General features: G+C 33.6%; 1 pseudogene; it reads left to right on the forward strand.

Annotated features, from left to right (window-relative positions):
• Positions 1–1,101: 1,101 nt before the first annotated feature.
• The window catches only part of LOC119510142, a 28,336-nt pseudogene continuing 5,276 nt past the window's right edge, over positions 1,102–24,161 (forward strand).

Genomic DNA, 24,161 nt, shown 5'->3' on the forward strand with positions numbered 1-24,161 from the left:
ACCTTTGGCCTACTTAACAAGCAGCTTTCCAGCTTTGGGGCATAAACTCTCTGAGCCCAAACCTACATCTTTGGCCACCATTCACACACCTCACCCCAAATCCACCTTAGTCCCAAATGATAAGCTCACCATGCCCACTGCCTTCAGATCCTCTTTTCTTAAACTTTCACATGTGTTTGCTTTAAACTAACCTATCCTTGACTCCCACAGGAAATCCATTAACCTCCACCCATAGACCACAATAAAAGGATAAGCCCACGGATCCCTCTTGCTCTGCTGTGTGTCTCCCATCTGCTGGTGGAGCCACCCAAGCAAATCAAGCTTCCTGTTGACTCTTCAAGATGCCCCTTTCTCTCTGACACCTGAGAGCAGCAAACTATCTTTTCTCATGCATTCTGTCATCAGTTTCCCATTGTGTGGCACCTGACCACCACCTAGACACAAATTTAAAATCGAACTTAACCAGTTCACCTCATTTAATGTTGATGAAGATGGTTAGAAGACTACAATTTTAAAAAAGCTAAAAGAGACATTGCATAAGGGAAAATATTTAGATAGTCCATTATTATATGTGGTTAACTTACATCAGTGAAGAAATTATTTCAAAGAAGAATTGCAAACAATGCATATATTTTTGGAACAATTTGATAAGTAATCTCAAATGTGGGTCCCTAAAACAAATAAAATAGGAAGGGTTTTAGTTATTAGACATTCAATAAATTAAATATATGCAGTATGTGAGAAAAGTGGATGCCATCCTGATTTTATTAGCATTATCATGTCCTTTGATTCTTACTGATAACTAAACATAGCAAATCTTCAATGTTTATGAACAGGCACAGTAGGATTGACAAAAATAATATAAACAGAAACAACTGTGTTAGCTCCACAATGAATAGAGACAGATGTGGTGCCAGAAACAGATAATCACGGATTACACTTGGGATAATAAAAGAAACAAATAGAATACTTCTAAGTTTTAATGTGTACATATAATTTAGCAACTAGACCAGGGTAATATTTTTTACTTACTAAAACTTGCTTCACTTTCTCTAAGTCGAGTCCGTCATAGAGAAGTTTTCCCACAGCCGCGTGGAGATCATGGTCAAGGCCAAGGGGCAGTTCAAGAAGCAGTCGGTGGCTAACAGCGTGGAGATCTCCGTGCCCGTCCCCAGCAACGCCGACTCCCCCCGCTTCAAGACCAGTGTGGGCAGTGCCAAGTACGTGCCGGAGAAGAACGTCGTGATTTGGAGTATTAAGTCCTTCCCGGGTGGCAAAGAGTACCTGATGCGAGCCCACTTTGGCCTGCCCAGTGTGGAGAAGGAGGAGGTGGACGGCCGGCCCCCCATCGGGGTCAAGTTCGAGATCCCCTATTTTACTTTATTAGACATTCAATAAATTAAATATATGCAGTATGTGAGAAAAGTGGATGCCATCCTGATTTTATTAGCATTATCATGTCCTTTGATTCTTGGTGATAACTAAACATAGCAAATCTTCAATGTGATACAATAATGGATGAAATGTAGACCTATTTCTTATGTGTTGGAATGGCAAATAATTTTAAACTATATAGATTATTATGAGAAGGAGAAAAGTGTTTCTAATTTTAAACATAAGTATTACATGGAGGGTCAATTTTGCAATTACATTTCAAATGCTACATCCATATCCTTGTAAAAGAACATATAGCATACTCAAAAATATGTTTAAATACCCTATGGCTACATAAAATAATACATTGTTTGGAGAAAAGTTACACCAATAAAACATTAAAAAATCACAATTTCATGGTATGATGCTTTCATTGTGGCCAATCTTGGAATTTAGCAAATTTTCACATTTCCAGGTGTTTATTCAAAACTTATCTGCAAGTTATCAGAGTTTCTCTGTTCAGAAAGCACTGAGCTTATATATTTGTTTCTTCTTTTCAGTCACTTGGAAAAATATTAGTCTTCCTGATTTTGGAATATTTCAACTATTATACTGATCCTTTTAAATCTGAGTCATGAATAAGGAAATAAAGTTAGACATTTTATGTACAAGTGCTTTTGGTACCCTGTATCACATCCCTGTCTCACCCTTAATTTCAGCTTCAGTTGTACTGAAACATTTCCATTTAAGTACCTGGAATCTTTATACCTTCTGTCTCAGAAGACTCAAGATGCTACTTGGCCAGTGTGCAAGCCCCATGGCAAATCCTTGATCAGTGATGGCTAAATGTTCTGACTTCCCACCTTTCAGATAGACAATTCTGGGAGGCTACCTGTATTCTTCTCAGAGTTCCCAGAAAAACCTGGCTCTTTGAAAATTCAGTCTTAGGTTACTCTTTTTTTTTTTTTTTCCCTTTTATTCTTCCTGTGAACTTCTTAAAATAACATGTCACCACTCAAATCCTTATCTCAGGGTATGCTACCAAAGAAATCCAACTAAGGCTTCATACTATTAACAGTTAGTGTGATTGCTCTAAGGAAGGTAAGCTTGCAATTAGAATCAACTTAAATATTTATACTACTGGCATTTTCCAAATGGAATAACAGATGAAAAGAAATTTTTAAAACACTTTAATTAAAATTTAGATTACTGCTTCATTCTTGTGAACATTGATTTGCCTACTTTTGATTATAAGAATATAAGCAATATCTTAATTTTATTTTTTCATTATGTATATTCAGAACACCAATTTGTGACCTCAAATATAAAAGGTCAAATAAGTAAATGGACAATGTAAGGTACAAGTAAAGATAGTCATCTGAGTTGTTTCATGTGTAGGAAATTCTCATATCAGTAAAACAAAACCCATATCTGGGGCCCCAAACAAATAAAAAACTGTGCAATTTATTTTAAACTACTATATTGGATAATTATTAGATTGCTGATATTTTCAAAATAATCTTAAAATAGTATATTTTCTAAACTATGCAACAATTTCAAAACAATTGAAGGCCAATGTGGTAATTTTTGCATCATAAAAAAGTGTTGAAGAAATTAAGGCAAAGGAAAAGCAAAATAAAAAATAAAAGCTGAACAAAAATATGATTAAAATTTAATGCCATGTTAAAGAAATCTGCTTTTTCAATCATAATTTTTATTGTAGAATATAATGTATATACATAGAAGTGACAACTTTCCAAGTGCAATTTAACAAGTAGTTAGAGAACAAATTTCAAAGAATGTTATGGTTTACAGTTCCACAATTTCAGTTATTTCCTTATTGTGAAATATGACATGTATACAAAAAGGTGATAACTTTCAAATTACAATTTAACAAGTAGCCATAGAACAAATTTCAAATGATGCTATTGGTTACAGTTCTGCCATTTCAATTCTTTCCTTCTAGCTGTTCTAATACCTTAGCAACTAAGGAAAAGAAAATTATATACAGATTCAGTGTTCGTAATTCTTTGTTAAATTCCATCTTGTTTGTTGCTACCCTGTCCTACAGTTTAATCACTTTCCCAAACTTTGGGGATGTCTAGAGAGTGACTACCCTAACCTGTTCATGTTGAAAAGGGGCATTGACTTTATGTGAAAAGGGGACACATCTGGTTGATGTTCTTGAAGAAACTATTGCCACTGGGTTTTGAGTCGTAGCTGTCATAGGAGTTCTCAGGAGGATTTAAGTTTCTGAAGAAAAAACTTAGTGAAACTTTGTCTCATGTACAGACCCAGGTATTCTTTAGGGTTTTCAGGATTACTGTTGACTTGGATTTATCATACTGTGGTCATTTGGCATATCTAGATGAAGCTTGCATAGAAGCAACCTGCAGGACAGTCTCTTGACTCCACTTAAATTCCCCCAGCCACTGAAACCCTACCTTGTTGTCTTTCTTTTCCCCCTTTTGGTCAAAAAGGCACTCTCAATCCCCTGATACCAGGGTCAGGCTCATTCCTGGAATCCAGGTCCCATATCACCAGGGAGACTCACTCACCTAGGTGGGTCCTGTCTCGTGTCGGGGGGAGGGTGATGAATTTATTTGTAGAGTTAGGCTTGAGAAAGAGTCCACATTGGAGCAACAAAAGATGTTAGCTGGAGATGACTCCCAGACACTACCACAGGTGGGCTTAGCCTCCACTTTACAACCATAAATTTCATCAGAGCAAGCCTCATGGTTATTGGCTTGACTCATGAAGTTGGGCGTTCCTAAATTCACATAGCATATGTTATATACACAGTAATCCATCCATATCTCACATTATCATCACTTAGTTGTACAATCCTAATCACTATCCATTTTAACCAATTCTCATGATCCAAAACACCTCATAGATCTGTTCAGCCTTTAATTATTTGTCTTTAGTATTTGTGTGGTACTAGTATGATATTCCTGTTAAGTATGGTCCCTAGTATGCTATAGGTAGATTTCTCCCATATACCATTCTGTTGTCAATTCTTTGTTGAAATCTGATTTTAAAATTTTTCTATGATTTACAATTCCTTTAAGAGAATATACTTAACATTAACAAAAAGAAAGAAGCACATGTTCTATAAATATCTGGTCTATATTGGTAAGATATGCTAAGAAATTTGATGCTATCCATGCCCTTTTCGTTTTCTTGTTAACACTTGATACATGCAACGCTTGATACATGGAGCAACAAATAGCATTTTCATTAGTGTATTGCCTTTGTAGTGGTGATAAGTTAGTCTTTCAAAGTATGATCTACACGTTTTGACAAAACTTAAAACAAGTGTTGAAAGTATCCCACTGATACATTCCAAGTAATTTTGCTGTATGCCAGAACAAACTTTAGCATTATTTAAAATAAGAAGGCTACACAATCTACATCCAATACATAAAATTCAAAATGTCTGGCATTCAATTACATGGTTGTCAAAGGATTAAGAAACCATGATCCCATTCAGAACCAGACCCCAGAGCTGGGGGAACACGGCCATACCTCCTCACACCAGTCAAGAATTACAGGCTAACAGGCATCACCTGCTGGGCAGAAAAGCACAGTGACCTGAGGCATCACAGGGTGGAGCAATTTTCTAAGACACACCCACAGGGAAACCAGATACTGAATATTTCTTCCCTCTGGGACCTGAGCCTGTTCTGGTCTGGGAAAACCTGATTTGGATAACCAAGGAAACCATGCCTGGACAAGAGAAAATTACAACCTACACTAAGAAAAACAAAGTTATGGCCCAGGCAAAGGAACAAACGTACACTTCAACTGCGATACAGGAATTTAAACAACTAATGCTAAATCAAATCAAAAAGTTTAAAGAAGATATTGCAAAAGAGATAGAGGCTGTAAAGGAAATACTGGGCATATATACAGCAGAAATCAAAAACTCAAAAAAACAACTAGTAGAATCTATGGAAATGAAAGGCACAACACAAGAGATGAAAGACACAATGGAAACATACAACAGGAGATTTCAAGAGGCAGAAGAAAACACTCAGGAACTGGAGAACAAAACACCTGAAAGCCTACACGCAAAGGAGCAGATGGAGAAAAGAATGAAAAAATATGAGCAACATCTCCGGGAACTCAAGGATGAAACAACATACAATAATGTACGTATCATTGGTGTCCCAGAAGGACAAGAGACGGGAAAGGGGGCAGAAGCAATAATAGAGGAAATAATTAATGAAAATTTACCATCTCTTATGAAAGACATAAAATTACAGATCCAAGAAGCACAGCGTACTCCAAACAGAAGAGATCTGAATAGGCCTACGCCAAGACACTTAATAACCAGATTATCAAATGTCAAAGACAAAGAGAGAATCCTGAAAGCAGCAAGAGAAAAGCGATCTATTACATACAAAGGAAGCTTAATAAGGCTATGTGTGGATCTCTCAGCAGAAACCATGGAGGCAAGAAGGAAATGGTGTGATATATTTAAGACACTGAAAGAGAAAAACCACCAACCAAGAATCCTATATCCAGCAAAGCTGTCCTTCAAATATGAGGGAGAGCTCAAAATATTTTCTGACAAACAGGCAATGAGAGACTTTGAGAACAAGATACCTGTCCTACAGGAAATACTAAAGGGAACACTACAGGGTGATAGAAGACAGGAGTGCATGGTTTGGAACACAATTTTGGGAGATGGTAGCGCAACAATGTAAGTACACTGAACAAAGGTAACTATGAATACGGTTGAGAGAGGAAGGTGGGGAGCATGTGAGACACCACAAGAAAGGAGGAAAGATAAAGACTGGGACTGAGTAACTTGGTGAAATCTAGAGTATTCAACAATTGTTATAAAATGTACAAATATGTTCTTTTACGAGGGAGAACAAGCAAATGTCAACCTTGCAAGGTGTTAAAAATGGGGAGGCATTGAGGGAGGGATGCAATCAGCATAAACTAGAGACTGTAACTAATAGAATCATTGTATTATGCTTCCTTTAATGTAACAAAGGTGATATACCAAGGTAAATGCAGATAAGAGGGGGGATAGGGGAGGCATGTTACACACTTGACATTGGTGATATTGTCTGATTCTTTATTCTACTTTGATTTAAGGTTATTTTTCCTTTTGCTGCTTCCTAGCTGTCATTTTTTTTCCTCTTTCTTTTGCCTCTCTACCTTCTTTGACTCTCCCTCCTGCCTTGTGGAAGAAATGTAGATGCCCTTATATAGATAGTGGTGAAGGTGGTGAACACATAAATGTATGACCATGCAGAGAGCCATCGATTATTTACTTATGATGGAAGGTATGGTGAGTGAACAAAACCATATTAAAAAAAAAATGGCTTGATGACAAAACCTCGAGGGCAATATACTGAGTGAAATAAGCCAGACACATTAGGACAATTATTGCAGGGTCTCACTGATAGGAACTAATTATAATATGTAAACTCATAGATATGAAATATAAGGTACCAAGATATAGTACAAGGCTTAAGAATGGGGAGTGGTTGCTTAGTATGAGCAGAATGTTCAATTAGGATGAACTTAAATGTTTGGAAATGAACAGGGGTGTTGGTAGCAAGATGTGAGAATAACTAACAGCACCGAATGGTGTGTGAATGAGGTGGAAAGGGGAAGCTCAGAGTCATATATGTCACCAGAAGGAAAGTTGGAGGTCAAAAGATGGGAATGTATAAAACTGAATCCTATGGTGGGCAGTGTCCATGATCAGCTGTACAAATACTAGAAATCGCTTCCATGAACCAGAACAAATGTATGACAATACAATTAGAAGTTAATAATAGAGGGGCATATAGGGAAGAAATATATACCTATTGCAAACTACATACTACAGTTAGTAGTATTTCAACATTTTTTTCATAAACAGTGACAAATTTACTATACCAATACTAGGAGTCAACAATTGAGGGGGGTTGGTTAGGGATAGGGGAGGATTAGAGTTTCTTTTTCTTTTTTTCTTTTTTCATCTTTCACTTTATTTCTTGTCTGGAGTAATGAAAAGTTTCTAAAAATTGAACAAAAATTAAGTGTGATGGATGCACAGCTGTATGAGGGTACCCAGGGGCAAGTGATTGTACACTTTAGATCTTTGGATAATTGTATGGTATCTGAACAATCTCAATAAAAATGAAAAAAAAAAAAAAAGAAACAATGATCATGACTTTCAAGTTTGTAAGTCCCCCTTGTAATGTAGGACATGACTTCCAGGGATGAACCTGGTTCTGGCATCATGGGACTGACAATGCCTTCTTGACCAAAAGGGGGAAAAGAAACATAACAAAGTAAAGTTTCAGTTGCTAAGATATTTCAAATATAGTCAAGAGATAATTCTGGAGGTTACTCTTTTGCAAGCAAGCTTCAAAAAGATATTGCGTATTGTCATGGTAAGCCAAGCCCTAACCAATAGTATTCCTGAAAACCCTAGGGAGTGCACTGGGCTCTATCTAAATCTCTATAAAATTTTTCCTATTAAGTCTGTTTTTTCAGATACTTTAGGCCTCCAGATTGATCCTATGCCAGATAAGCCCTGAAACCTAGAGGTACCAATCTCTCCAAGAACATCAACCAGTTTCATTCCTCTACCCTATAAGGTCAACACCCCTTTTCAACACAAAGAAGTTAAAATAGTCATTGCCCAGATATCCCTGAAGATTGAAAGAATTATCAAATGAGAGGGAGGAGTTGTAACAGGGAAGTTAAGATTCAATAAATGATTATGACCACTGAATCATTGTATAGATATTTCCTTTTAGTTTCTAGCTTATTAAAACAGCCAGAAGGAAATACTTGAAATTATGGAATTGTAACCCATACTATACTTTGAAATTTGCTCTCTAACCACTTGTTAAACTGTACTTTGAAATTTATCACTTTTCTGCATATATGTTATATTTCATAATAAATTGTTTAAAAAAGGAAAAAAGAAATTATGATCATAAATAAAAAAATAAAGAAGTAGTTTGTGAGCAAGATATGACAGATAATGGAAATAACAGAGAAAGACATTAAAACAGGTATTATAAACATTAAATAATTTTAGACAAATTCAGCAAAGTGGTGGGATACAAGATCAATACACAAAAATCAGTAGTGTTTCTATATACTAGTAGTGACCTAACCAAGTAGGCAACTAAGAAAAAAAAATTCCATTCACAATAGCAGCTTAAAGAATCAAGTATCTAAGAATAAACTTAACCAAGAATGCAAAGGACCTGTACACAGAAAACTACAAAACACTGTTAAAAGGAATCAAAGAACACCTAAATAGGTGAAAAGACATTCTGTGTTCATGTGTGGGTAGGCTAAATGTTAGCAAGATGTCAATTCTACCAAATTTATCTACAGATTCAATGCAATACCAAGCAAAATTCCAAAAACCTACTTTGCAGACTTATAAAAATCAGTTATTAAATTTACTTGGAAGGGAAAGCATCCTTGAATAGCCAAAAGCACCCCCCCAAAAAAAAAGGATGAAGTGATAGGACTTACACTTCCTGATTTTAAAGCCTATTGTAAAGCCAAAAAAGTATGGTATTGGCACAAAGACAGACATATTGATCAATGGAATTGAATTGAGAATTCAGAAATAGACTCTCAGAACTATCATCAAATGACTATTGTTAAGGCCCCAAAGCCACTGAACTGGGGAAGAATAGTATCTTCAATAAATGGTGTTAGGGTTATGCAAAATGTATAACAGACCTAAATGTAAAGGCCAGTACCATAAAATTCCTAGAAGAAAATATAGGGAAACATCTTTAAGGCCTAGTGATAGGAGGTAGCTTCTTAGACCTTACACGCAAAGCACAATGAAAAAAATTGGTAAAAATAAACTCCTCAATATTGAACACTTATGTGCTTCAAAGGACTTTGTCAAAAAGGTGAAGAGACAGCCATTTCAATCATAGAAAATATTTGGTACCAATATATATGATAAGGATTTGATATTCAATATATATAAAGAAATCCTATAACTCAGCAATAAAAGGACAAACAACACAATTATAAAATGGGCAAAAGATATGAATAGACATTTTTCCAAAGAGGAATACAATTGCCTAAAAAGCACATGTTCTTCATTAGTTTTTGGGGAAATGCAAATCAAAACCACAATGAGATATCATCTCACAGTATATAATGGCTACTTTTAATCAAACAGGAAACTACAAATGTTGGAGAGGAAGTGGAGAAATAGGAACATTTATCCACTGCTGGTGGGAATGTAAAATGGTACAGCCACTCTGGAAAAGAGTGGCTCAGAAAACTAAATAGTGAATTGCCCTACAACCCAGCAATTCTGCTACTTGTTATATATCCAGAAGATCTGAAAGTAGGGATGAGAATAGAAATTTTCACACCAATGTTCATAGTGGCATTATTCATAATTGCCAAAAGATGGAAACAATCCAAAAGTCCATTAACAGATGAGTGAGTAAACAAAATGTGGTGTATATACACATTGGAACAGTATGCAGAAGAAGGAATGAGGTCCATAGCATGTGAAAACAAGGATGAAACTTGAGGACATAATGCAGAGTGAAATAAGCCAGACAGAAAAAGGACAGAGATTGTAAGATTTCACTAATATGAAATAACATGTAAACTCAGAGTCTTAAAATGTAGACTATAGGGTATCTAGAGATAGAAGCTAGAGAAGTGGGAACAGTTATGTAATATGTACAGACGTGTTAACAAGGTTGAACTTAAATATTTGGGAATGAATAGAGGTGATGGTAGCTCATTATGGGGTTATAAGTAATAGTGTCATAGTGTAGTTGAATTTGATTGAAAGTGATTGTTTAAAATTATGTATGTCACCAATTAATGCTACAATTAAAAATAATTTGTTGCATGAACTACTACAAATTAAAAAATAATAGAAATAATAGAGGGGTATATGGGAGAAACATAGCTATTGTGAACTATGGACTACAGTTAATATTTTAATATTCTTTCATATACAGTAACAAATTTACTACACCAATACCATGAGTCAACAATGGGGTAATAAGGGATATAGGAGGATTTGGGTTTTATATTTTATTCTTAGTTCTGTTCTGAAGTAATGAAAATGTCCTAAAATTGATCATGGAGATGTATGCACACAATGTGATGATAACTGTGAGCCAGTGAATGTATACTTTGAATGGTTTTTGTAGTATGTGGCCATATCTCAATAAAATTGAAAAGAAATGCAAAATTATAAACCCAGAGATTCAAAGAACTCAAAGAATCCCAAGCAGGAAAATTATATACAAAATCATTCAGGTCAATTATAATCAAACTGCTGAAAACTAGCAATAAAATGTTGGATAGGGCCCATTACAGACATTGGGAAAGAAGTAGAAATGACAGAAAATATGTAAGCCTGAAGATTTAAAATAAAGCAAGTACCTTTAATCTATAATTATTCATTTACCAAATGAAAATATCTTTCAAAAATGAGGATATAATGACATTTTCATATAAATTAAAACAAAAAAATGTATCACAATCAGATTTGCACTATAGAAAACATTAAAATAAAGTTTTGCAGCAGAATGAACTGATACCAGGAGGAAAATTGTGTCCATACAAAGAATTGAAGAGCATTTTTTCTTCAATTTTAAATCTGTTTAAAAGAAAGTTGACAATTTAAAGCAAAACTAGTAACTGTTTATCTCAGGTTCTATGTTATTAGAGCTAAAATATATGACACAAATAGTATAATGGAGTGTAGAATTTAAATGGAAGTACAAAGTTACAATGATATTTAATTTTATTTGAAATAGCATATTATTATTTAAAGATAGATTATCAATGAATTAGTAGAAATCAGTAAGACAAACACTTCAGAAAAGGTAGAGATTTTAACAGAGACTTCATGAAAGAAGATAGACCTATAACAGATAATCAAATCAAGAGACATCTGACATAATTTGTCATTAGGGAAATATAAGCTAAAACCACAAGGTCATACTACTGTACACACTACAATGGTTAAAATTCAAAAAACTTAGAATGCCAAGTAATGGCAAACATGTGGAGGAATTGGAAGCATACATTAACATTTTTGTTGAGAATGTAAAACAGTTTTGTAGTTTCTGATAATGTGAAATTTATCCTTACCTTAAGAAAAACTCGTATAAGTAATTTACTCAAGAGAAATAAAAGCATGCAGTCTTCATTCATTATAACCACAAATTATAAATGAAACAAAAGTATTTTGGTAATTGGGCAAACAAATTTTGGTAACTTTATACAATGGAGTACTACTCATAAATAAAAAGAAATGAATGCAGACACACACAGCAACATGGATGCATCTCAAAAGCTTTATGGCTAGTAAAATGGGTCAAGCACAAGAGTTTACACTCTTATTCCACTTATATTTATTTCCAGAAAAGACAAATGAGTGACAATACATTATCAGTGGTTTCAAAGTGGTGGGGTAGAGTGAACAGAGTGACTATAAAAGTACTAAAGAAGAATTTTTCTAATGATAGAAATTCTCTATATTATGATTGTGGTGCTTGTTATATTACTGTATACATTCATCAAAACACAGTGAATTGCATGATTAAATTAGTAAAGTTTATTGTATGTATATTATACCTGAAAAACTAATTAAAAAAAATGTCCAGAGTATTTTTCCCTTTCTGGGTGGAAACTTATGTTGTAGAAGATATTACTACTGAAAAAATGAAAATGTACATCCTCTAACAATTTGTATTATATGAGTCTAATTTGGTTCAAACAAAACCTATTTGGAAGTTTATTTTCCACAAGATTAATTGTGATTATTTCTTGAATGTGTTACTAATTGCTTATATTTTCTACTTCTTGGTACTTAATGTGCCAAAAAATATATATTGCCAATGAATCTACATTGTTTTGTAATATTATATGCTAATATATTATATCATATGTATATATTAGATATATAAATGTTATAAATAATTTTATCCAGATTATAATGAGATAAATATTTCAAGATATGTTAAATTAAGGTGAAATTCTCTGTGGAGGGATTGAAGTAATCAGTCATTGAAATTGTATAACTATTTTAATATAAAAATGACCACTACTGCCTAGGAATTAAGGGCAAGGCAGAAAGTAAAGAGGAATTAAACATATGAACATAGAATACAATTGAAGAAAATAGGAAATTGTCAGTTTTCTGAAGAATCACACCAGCAAAACAACAGGAAAAATTGTCAATGACACCAGATAACTATTTATTCTTTATTTAACATCACTTATGTATAACCATAAATATATTTTGTGCATGATTGTACTGCAAAACATGACAACACAGTCTGTTTTCCAAAACTGGTGGGAATTTTTGCCACTTTTATATGCTGTGGAGAGATCTAGGAAAAGTGAAATTTTAGTCCATTGACCAGATGGTTTGTCTGCACACTGCCAAATCACACCTGCTTAATAACAGCTGTACAATGGTCTGTATTTTTTTTCTTTTTATCCACACATTGGCAAAATGTAGAAGCAATCATTATTTTATATACATTTTTTCACTTGGAGCATTTAATGCTACTTCATGTCTAAAACAGAGAAAATATTTATATTTCATAAAATAACCTATATTTAAAGATATAACACAAAAGCACAAAACAATAAGCCTCAGAAGCTCAATGTGTGTATTCTGTGACACAAGTATTCACATCATTTTGAGTCTTTTCCATTATATTAGTGCCAAAAATATATTCTCAGACTATCTTTCATCTATCTGCTACAATGTTCCTATTGCTATGAAAGGTCTGGTGAAGGGCATTTGTATTGAATTTTTTAAGTGTGGAAGAAGTTTTGTTATGGTCCCTCCAGATTGGTAAAGCAATTTAGAGGAAATTCTATTTTGTATTTTTCTATACTCATACTGTGGATTTCCTCTTCACAGAATATTAGAAAAAATATATGAATCTTTAGTTCATTAAATACATCCACAATTCCCTTTTGGGAATTGCTCCTATACTTGAATTTTTCCTTTGACTCTCTATCTTAACTCCACCCTTGCCTGGGTCAGTGCTGACAATTGAAAATGCCTAAGGCTTTCTCTAATGAGCTACTTAGGATAAGAGATAAAAAAGGAAAAAAAGCAAAAAGTCCCCTTTTCAGATATAGTCTCTAGCCCTCCAGTTCACCAGGTAAGACACAGAATTGGTAACTGGTTCAGTGTGCCCCTTTTCTTGGGGCACAGCCCTTTTCCAATATTCTGATCTCAGCCAACTCCAAAAGCCTCTGTTTTTATTTATTTATGTATTTTTTTCCATCAGCCCTGCCTCCCATCTGCCAGGATAATCCTCTGGGTTCCTTTCCTGCTTGCTCTGGGTTTATCTGTGCTCATAGGCTGTATTCAGTAGTCAAAATTTGTTAATTAAAACCACATTTGGAGCTTGGTTGAATTACATCCCCTTGGTCCCATCAGGGAGTGCTTCTTTTTCTAACTGCAAAGTTTGCAACTCAGCCTGTCATACCAGTGGGGAGGGGCTTTAGCTATGCACTTTGGGGGTTTTAGTTACAGTTCTATGCTGCGATCTCAGCCATTCCACCCATTCCTGACTGTACTGCTGTCTGGTCATGGATGACTCCCATCAGTTGTCCAGACTATTTTCTAGTTGTTCCTGGCTATATACTAGTTGCTCTAGGAGACTAACTAAATTCCACACCTCCCTATGCCTGTTCCATCGTCTTCTTCTTAATGATTATTTACCTCCAGGTCATCCATTGATTAAACATCATGATGTGCAATTCAGAGATTATTTCATATTTTTTCTCATGCTAATATATCTTCATCCTATAATAAAAACATCAAGGACAATTGGTGTACACCATAATTATAGTTCTGGTAGTAAACAAGGTGAAACTTTAGGTGGCATGAATTTAAAGAGAATCTCAAATGGTTATTATTTCCTGTTACTAATTAGATTGTTTTGAATGCTCTCTTTAATTCTTCCCAGTTCAGTTGATTATTATATTATCAGAAACTTATTTAAAAACCTCTTGAAACATATACTAATGAAAAAGATGAATGTGATGAACAAAAATTTCAAAGAACAATACATTCTATAAAATGCATTCTATATAATTATTTAAAGAAATCATGCCTTTTGACCCAGAAAAATCTCTATGAATATTCCATATTGACAGTCTGTCCTGTAATAGGGTGAAGTAAAAAAGTATTTCACCCCAGTTGTAAACAAACAACCAAGTAAATTTCATACTCATCATTTTCTTGTTATTGCCTTCTTATTTTATTAATATTAGTGCCTAAGATTTGGTTAGGGAAAATTTATTGATTATGTATCATAATATTCATATAAAACATGTTAGATATTTCCAGTAATTAGTAATATGAAATTCCACTAGCCTGTCAGAAGCTTATTAGACATTTTTTTTTGTATTTCCAACCACTTTTTACTGCTTCCCAACATAAAAATTAATCAACAAATATTGAATGCTGCCATATACAATGCACTATGTTCCCTGTCCTTTAATAGTGCTGATATTTCAAATTTATGTTTCTTAACATGTGTCTGTCTATAGAGACATAATGGGAGGAGAAAAAATTATTTAAATCAAATAAACAAGAAAAAATTATTTAACTCAAGCACACAAAAATAATTCTTTTCCCTCTAACATTTGGTGACTTAATAAATATAACTGAAAGAATAAATCTCTGATCTAATTCACTTCTTTTTGAAAGGTTGCCTAGGTAATGCACTCATACCTAATACACAGTGAATTGCTCTAGGTGACTCAGAACATCACATTCCTTCTTGTGGGTGAAAAAAAGCAATGAGAACAAAAACTTGGTAGGGATTTAGTTCACATTAGAATTGTCTTCTTCTCACAAAATTGATTTTAAATATATGCAGACCCCAGACCCAACTAGGCCAAAATTCTACTGTATTTCCCTGGCTATCATTTTGATTGATCCCTGGATGGCTTCATAACCCTCAATAATAAATCAAGCATTTCACTGGCATTTAAGATTTTGCAAACAGAGAGACTTAGCCTCAGATTCTCTTGGGTGGTAACATACATATGTATCTTTCCCTCTGTCCTCACCACCACACACTATGAAGAAGTAATTCTATGCAACAGGAGAGGTTTACGTTGGCACAACATTGAAACAGACACAAGAGAGAGCCCTGGAAGTCCAGAAGTATTCCTGCCAATAAGAATTCTACCTTATTTCAAATGTAATCTGATTCAAATTAGGATTTTCTTACTTTAATCAGAAGACTTATGAGTAGCACCAAAGAAGTCCTCTTTTTCTTACCATTGGAGATCCAATGATGAACATTTATTCATATTAAGAAAACTTCCTAGCAAAAAGACAGAAATAGAATGAGGAAATTCAGGCAGAGATGAGAAGGAAGCCATGCAAGTTTGGAATAACACACAGATTTCTTTTGAGGTAACTTAATTCCATCTTGTAAGGGTCTCTGGAGACAGTGTATGTACTAACTCAAAGTAGCCCCAAGAAGAGGTAAAGGAGCTGGAGTATTTACACCTGTCATGTTTTAGGAGGGTAAGGTTGACATTGACTGAACCTGATAGAATGGGTAAAATATGATCATGGAGGCTTAAGGCAAGACCTTTGACAAGAAGATGCTAGTATTGACAGTAGTGGAAGCATACTAGTGGCCAATGTACAGGCAAATGGAAGAGGGATCAGAAGTGATATGCATGAACTGCTGTGCTTCTATTTTGCAAAAGACTATTGTCTCATGTTCAGATTATATGAACCTTGTTTAATGTATCTTTGCAGTTTCATTTAAGTACAATTAAACTGGAAAATTTTAATGACTTTATGTGTACATTTTGATGAATTTTATTAATTGTATGTAATGTCAGTCATGATATAGAACATTTCCAGTAAACTGAAATGTGTCATTGGCTTCTTGGTGGTCCATCCCTTCTCTGATTCTGCCCCTCTCACTGAGCTGCTTTCATCACTATAATTTTGCATTTTTTAAAATTTCATATGATGTGTCATAATGCTTATTCTTTTGGTATTTGTCTTTTTTCACTTAGCATAATATTTTTATATCCATCCATTTTTTTGTATAAATATGTTGCCTCTTTTTATTTTTAAGTGGCATTAAGTACAGGGATACCTCAATTTGCTTATTTATTCACCAATTGATGTATTAGTCTGTCTGTGGTGTATTCCAACCAGAAATTCCTGAGAGTTCTATTTGCTCCACATTCTTGCCAACAATGGGAATGGTCAGGCATTTAATTCCAGCAAAACTATCACTTGTGTAGTGGTGTCTCATTATGATTTACACTTGTGTTTTCAAAATGATAATATTGTTGAGAATGTTTGTGTATTTACTGGCCACTCAGGGACCTTCTTTTGTGAACTATCTATTCAAATCATTTCCTAATTTTTTGGGAGGAGGGTATTGTTTTAATTTTTCCCATGGAAATCTCCAGTTTTCTCAGCACCACATTCTGAAAGGACAACCATTCCCCTTTGATTTAACTTGGCATTTTGTAAAACATACAGATTTGCAAGGTTTATTTCTGTTTATTTCTGTATTCCCTATCCTCTTCCATTGATATATACATCTATCTTTACCACTAAGTACAGTGTCTATGATGAATGATTCATATGCAAGATGTATTGACCTGTTTTGAGCATTTATATATGACAATTAAGTTGGTTGAAAATTTTGGTCAGCAACACTTTCTGATTTTTTACTCTTTATCTGATAATTATTGATAGAAGAAGGTTGAAATCCCCAATAATAATAATAAAGGTACTTACATCCAAATTAGATTTGTCGGTAAGTGTGTGTGTGTGTGTGTATATATATATATATATGTGCTCTATTATTAGTCTATTTTAGGATAGTTATGTCTCTGCCTGAGGAGGTTATCCTTATTTTCTGTAACCATTGCAGTACTAATCTCCTCAAAATCTTCAGTACTTTTCTAAAGATTTGGTTAGCTCGTAGCACAAGTCATTATAATTGTTGTCTAATTATTTCATTTGCATATAGTTTCTATTTTCTACAGATTATGGCATAAAATTCTCTTTAACATAGCCATTGTATAATATCACTCTGATATCTGTGTTTTCTCCATGTTTCAACTGCATAGGTGGAATGCCAATATATGTGAAAAAATATTATAAGTCCTTTTGCTGTGTGTTTAGACACTGCCTCTAATGAATAAACTGGAGCAGCTGATTAGTAAATTCTAAAAAGCTTCTATGTGATTGTGTTTGGGTGTGTGTTGGGAAAGAATGCAGAGGCAATTATCAATGTTATTTGTTTCTTATCATTCTCAAATGAACCAGAAACTAAACTAATTCTTGTCGTATAGTACTCTAAGCATGAATGTAATTAAAACAGGCTTTACAACTCTGATCATTATGATTAGTAGTATGCCATAACATTTTAGTTTGTTTTCAATGAAACTAAAAGATAAGTAGAGAGAAATTTCCATATTTATTTTAAGCATTCTCTAGCTCTTTTCACCAAAATGATGATTGGTATGCTTGTTTTATGCCATTTTTTTCATTCATTTGTTTTATTTTGTGTTATTTAAAAGATATGGGATGCAATTTATTTTTATATTTTTCATTTGGCAGATTAGCAATTAAATTAAAGTAAATAAAAATAAATTTATAAACCTGTAGGAAGATAAATACAGATATAAGTCCACTTAAACATATTTAACATTAACATCATCTACATCATTTTTTCTTTTATTTATTCTTCTGTATTATTCTGTCCAGATCCATATGTAATGCAAGTGCAGATATCTATAGATGTAGACATCTTCTTTTCTTTTTTCATTATTTTAATTCTTACTCTTTTGGCTCCAGACTCCTCAATTTTTATGTCTTTCATTGACTCTACCAAACTTCTCTTGAGCTTTCTAGGTTTGATGAAGTTGTCCTTCTGGTATGTTTTTGCCAGCTGTCATGGTTCATAGTGCAATTTAAGCCTCTATTACACAATACTGTAAATCCAGGTAATGAAAACCACAAACTTCATGCAAGCATTATGAAGCTGACATCTGTCAAGATAAATATTGTGCAGTCAAAGAAGGGAAAATGGTTTAGATGGCTTAAAAAAGTTAACCTTTATATTTCATTTGAGAATGCTTTAGATGCCTCTTGAAAGTCTGAGAGTTTTGCTTAAGTTGATACTATATAAAATGTACAGATGACTACTATGTTCTTTATAAGTAATAGTTTAAGTTTTACAGAATTTGTTTATATTTTGGAAGAAAAGCATTAATTACTTTCCAAGCCCATTTTCCAAAAAAAAAAAGATAATTTTTTACGTAAGTTTTATTTACTTAATTACTATATTTTATTATAATATTAATACACATGATTTAAAGAAAATATGCATATATGTAAAAGTAAAACTGTGAGAAATGTCACCCTTATTTCTACCATCAAAAATCTAACAGCATTATTTATGTATATTGTGTATCCCTTTTATATTTTTAAATTTTTGTATGGGATATGTATCAAAAATCATATTTTATATTTCAGTAATATTTATGCCTTCAGCATTTTCCATGTTTTTATAAAATTGATCTAATACAAATATGAGGTTATTTTATTGTTTTCCAGCTGTTGCTGACCAAAAGTGTTCACAGGGTGCTCTCATTACAGCTAATACAACAACCACAAAAATAAAATTGACCATTTCCTATAGGGCAGACTAAGTGCTAAGTGATTTACACTTATTACATCATTTGCTCCTAACATCACCCTACTAGCCATATTGTTAAATAATATATTATACATAGGAAATAAATATAATAAAAAGTTTTATTATTATATTTTCTCTATTCTGTAGGCAGTGAAGCAGAAGATTGTGGAAGTAAAATAAACTGGTCATGACAATACAGCCAGTAAGAGGAAAAACTGGAAATTGAATACAAGGATTGTAAACATCCATAGAATTATTTCTTACAATATTCTATTGTACCTCACAGTATGTAGCTGATAAAAAAATGAAAATTGATTTTCAGTTTTAACTGACAAGGAGGGGAAGATTATTCTTTCTCTCATCCTATTCTCCTAATATATACAGAGATCATTATGAAAACAGAAGAATGCTGATTACCATAGAAAGAAAACAGGTGAATGTATAATAATAAAAAGGCATTGTTTAGACATTTCCTTTTAGTGCACAGAAGAATTAAAAAATATGCTTGGTTCCAACATATAGAAATAAGGTAACTGGAAGAATGATATCCTCTTTTTGATCAGATAGTAAACACCAAAGGTCAAGAGTGGACCAGCAGAAACACTATTAACATAGCTATGCTTTTTATCATCTGTTTCTAAGGCAGGAAATACTGAAAACTGAATTTGTAACTACTATAAATTCTTTATAAGATATTTCCATATAAATATGTGTATACTAATTGAGACACATTATTATATGTTTGCATAGGTGTGACTGTGCTGGTTTGGAGATGTTATGTACACCAGAAAAGGCATGTTGTTTTAATCCATTCTTGTGGGGGCAGACCTATTGTGGGTGGGTCCTTTTGAGTAGGTTGTTTCCATGGAGATGTGTCCCAGTCCATTCAAGTTGGGTCTTAATCCCCTTGCTAGAGTCCTCTATGAGAGGATAAAAGACAGAGGAAACTCAAAGAGCTCAGAGAAGCTGAGAGAGAAATACCCAGAGACATTTTGGAGAGAACTTAGAGAGAGTAGAAGCTGGGAGAGAAGGATCAGCAGACATCATCATGTGACAGAGGAACCCTGGATGCCAACAGCCTTTCCTCAGAGATGGTATCTGTACTGGTTTGTATATATTATGTACCCCAGAAAAAGCCATATTCTTTGATACAGTCTTGTGGGGGCAGACATCTTAGTGGGGATTAAGTTGGAATTTTGGATTGGGTTGTTTCCATGGAAATGTGCCCAACCCAAATGTGAGTGATAACTCTGATTGGATAGTTTCCATGGAGGTGTGGCCCTGCCCATTCAGAATGGGCCTTGATTAGTTTACTAGAGCACTATATAAGCTCAGACAGAAGGAGTGAGCTTGCTACAGCCAAGACGGACACTTTGAAGAATGTAGAGGAGCTGAGAGAGGAACTGCAGTTTCAGGAGACATTTTGGAGATGGCCTTTGAAAGCAGACTTTTGCTCTGGAGAAGCTAAGAGGACAAATGCCCCAAGAGCAACTGAGAGTGACATTTTGGAGAGAAGCTGAAGCCTAGAGAGGAACATCCTGGAAGAAAGGCATTTTGAAACCAGAACTTGGAGCAGACCCCAGCCACGTGCCTTCCCAGCTAACAGAGTTTTTCTGGATGCCATTGGCCGTTCTCCATTGAAGTTACCCTTTGTTGATGGACATTTTATGGCCTTAAGACTGTAACTGTGCAACCAAATAAACCCCCTTTTATAAAAGCCAATCAATTTCTGGTGTTTTGCATTCTGGCAGCATTAGCAAACCAGAACAGTATCTTTCTCTTGATTTTGGACATTTTCATAGCCTTATAATTGTAAATTTGTAACATATTAAATCCCCATTGAGAAAGCCAACCCATTTCTGGTATATTGCATTCCAACCACTTTAGCAGAGTGAACAGTGTCCTTCGTGTTTATTTCTATATATTCTTCTTTAACACTAACTAAATGCATGCAAGCCTTAATTATTTAGTTTAATTTTTCAGGGAAGTTGAGAATAAAAGAAAGAACTATGTCCCTAGAGTACTCACTTATAAAATGTTCAAATGTTAAAAAAAAAAAAAAGTGTTAGAATTCTATGAATTCAGATTGAGTAACGTCTGGAAAATCAAAAACAAAAAGAAAAGATAGAATAGTCAACTAGCATGCTCTCTTTTCTGTAAGAAAGAAAGGTGAATAAAATTATAATGGCATATTTGTTTAATTTGAAGAGGAAACAGGAATGAAACATGAACCAATGGATTTTTTTAATGAAACTTAGTAAGAACAAGGGAATGATAAAGAAAAAGCAGATACATTTTCATGGTCTGACTTTGAATCATGTTTATATTTTACATTTCTAAAAATGAAATTCAACTACAAAGATAGGAAAGCACTATAAAAGGTTGGAAAAATGACATGCCAAATAAACACAGCAAAAATAAATCTATATATAAAATTATTATATAACATAAAGTATAAGCAATTATTTCAAGTAACTTAACAATCATCTGACTTTATAGATTTAATGATATAAATCTGCATTAGTCAGGGTTCTCTAGGGAAACAGAACTGACAGGAAATAAATATATGTCTATTTATAATATGTAAATATTATGAGATTTTTTATAGGTATTGGCTCACATAACTTGGGCCTGGGCAATTTCAAATTCTGTAGGGCAGGTGATAGTTTGAAAATGTGCTCACCCTACCTGAGCTTAGCAGTCTCCTCTTTGTACTTAGTTCCCAGAAGGATATTAACCAGAATTTCTCAGGAATAAGATAACAAAAAAGCATGAAGAACATCCTGTGGCCTGTGAATCATTGATTTCCTCCTTGAAGAAAAGTTTGACATTCCTGAGTGGTCAATTAAGAAAAGAGTCACGAAGACTCTGCACATAGGAGCTTATGCATAAATAATTAAATCTAATCACTGAAGGTAGAACAATAAGGTGGGCTTGAGACTATACAGGATTAGGAAATTTGCCTATGCCCTCCTTACAAAGATCCAGTATCATTGCTGACCTAACAAGAATGTATCATATAGCCATTACTTAGTTTATGACCCCTATCCCCTTTCCTTTACCTATAAAAACCCTAACTCACATCCTCACTTGAAACTGGTTGTGGGAAGATTCCTCAAGTTCCTCACCAATGCACTTGCAATAAATCACCTTCACACTAAGAGACATGGGTCTCCTTTGTAGCATCAGATTGGGCAGGCCCTTCTACTGGAAACAGCTGCGCTTCAGTGTCACCGGCTACAGGCTGGGAACTGCAGCAAACATCTTTGATGAATTTCCCAGTAGAAGTTGCCTGGCTGAAGGTAAGCTAAAAATTCTCCCTTTTGAATGCTGAAATCATCACTTCTCCTTTTAAGGCCTTTATCTGATTGGATGAAATTTCTCTCATTGTTGAAAACAATTTTCTTAGTTGATTGTAAGTGTAATCAGCCACAGATGCAATTAACTGACTGATGATTTAAATCTATGAAATATCCTCACAGTAACAATGAAGTCAGTGCTGTATGAGCAAACAACTTGCCACAATTACCTGGCCAAGGTGACACATACACTTAACCAAAATGATATCTAAGAACAAAATGAAATATAAAAGTATTTCATTCAGTAGGTTTATTGTTAATACTAATGTTGGCATTGTGATTTTATGCTACATCAAAATACATTATTTTAAACTAAAATAAACCCATTATAAGTGTACTTAAAATACAAAAGTACTATAAGGTATATTATAGGATAAAGAAAATAAGGTTGAGGATATTGGGAACCAAGTTTTAGATGTAAGAAAAAAAGTGTTAAATAAAATAAGTTAAGGAAAACCCTATTGTTAGTTTTGAATTAGAAATAAAAATAAAAATCCATAATTTAAAACATGTATTTTGTAGCTGTTTATACTGAAATAATCTGGAAACCATGACTGCCCGGAAGCAATTACACACATAGTACCCAGAAATTAGTTTTAAAAGCTGTCTCTGATATAATAAAAAGAAATGAGACTTAGGAAAATAGATGTTTTCAAGTCTGAGGTAAAAGGAAATAGAGGAAATGCAAAATGAGTGCAGGGATTGATCAAATACTAATATGTTCTTGTGAAAAGGGCACAAGTGAGGTTGACAATTTGTGTGCAAAAAATGGCTTTCATCAGTATAAAAAAACATTTTTTGTTCTTTTCAATGCTATAATAAATTGACATGCCATTAATCTTTCTGGTATGAATATTATGATATCAACTTTAATTTTGTTAATCCATACTAGGAATATCATACCATCTTGTTGATTTTAATCATTTAATTTTAAATTCTTTATATTCCAAAAACATATAGCCTTTGAAGGGAGACTGCAGGATCCCAAGACCATACCTTTTAATTAGCAAGTTTAACACATTCATATATATATTGATATCTGTGTTTGAATATATTTTATATTCCTGTATTGGTTTTTTGACTATTATTTAATTTGTTTTTATATATTCCATCACCTCCATTTTGTTTGTTTTAGTTTCCTTTGTTTCATTTTGTTAATTTTTTTAAACTACATATTCTACTTCAACTTTTCTGATGAATTTTCTGTATATATTTGATAGGTAATTTTAAACTTAAAATTTCTAATAAAGCTGAAGTTGACAGAAGACTTATTTTACTCTCTGCAAAGACATTAGTATCAGCTTAATTTTATCTCCTTTTCTCAACCTTTTTCCCCACAAAATGTTTGCATACATTACACACATAATGGCACAAAAACTTATGTTTTTGTTTTCACCTAAGATGTAGTTTAACATGGATATATACATAAGGATATATGTAAGCATATGTATATCCACTTATCTCATTGATATTACTTCAGAATTATTTCTGGTACATAATTCTTGGATAATCTTTTTCAAAGTTTAATGAACAAATTAATTTACAAAAGTACAGCACATCAAGAATGAAATATTATGTATCATAAATAATGATATGATTCATCCACATGAGCACATAATTGAAAGCCTCAAAATACATTGTAAAGTGAAAATATAAGAATTTACATGTAACTGTATATTTTAGGGTACCATTAATTCAAACTACATCTCGATCTAATAGATTG

The sequence above is a fragment of the Choloepus didactylus genome, chromosome 1 (assembly GCF_015220235.1).
Source record: "Choloepus didactylus isolate mChoDid1 chromosome 1, mChoDid1.pri, whole genome shotgun sequence".
NCBI classification, from domain to species: domain Eukaryota; kingdom Metazoa; phylum Chordata; class Mammalia; order Pilosa; family Megalonychidae; genus Choloepus; species Choloepus didactylus.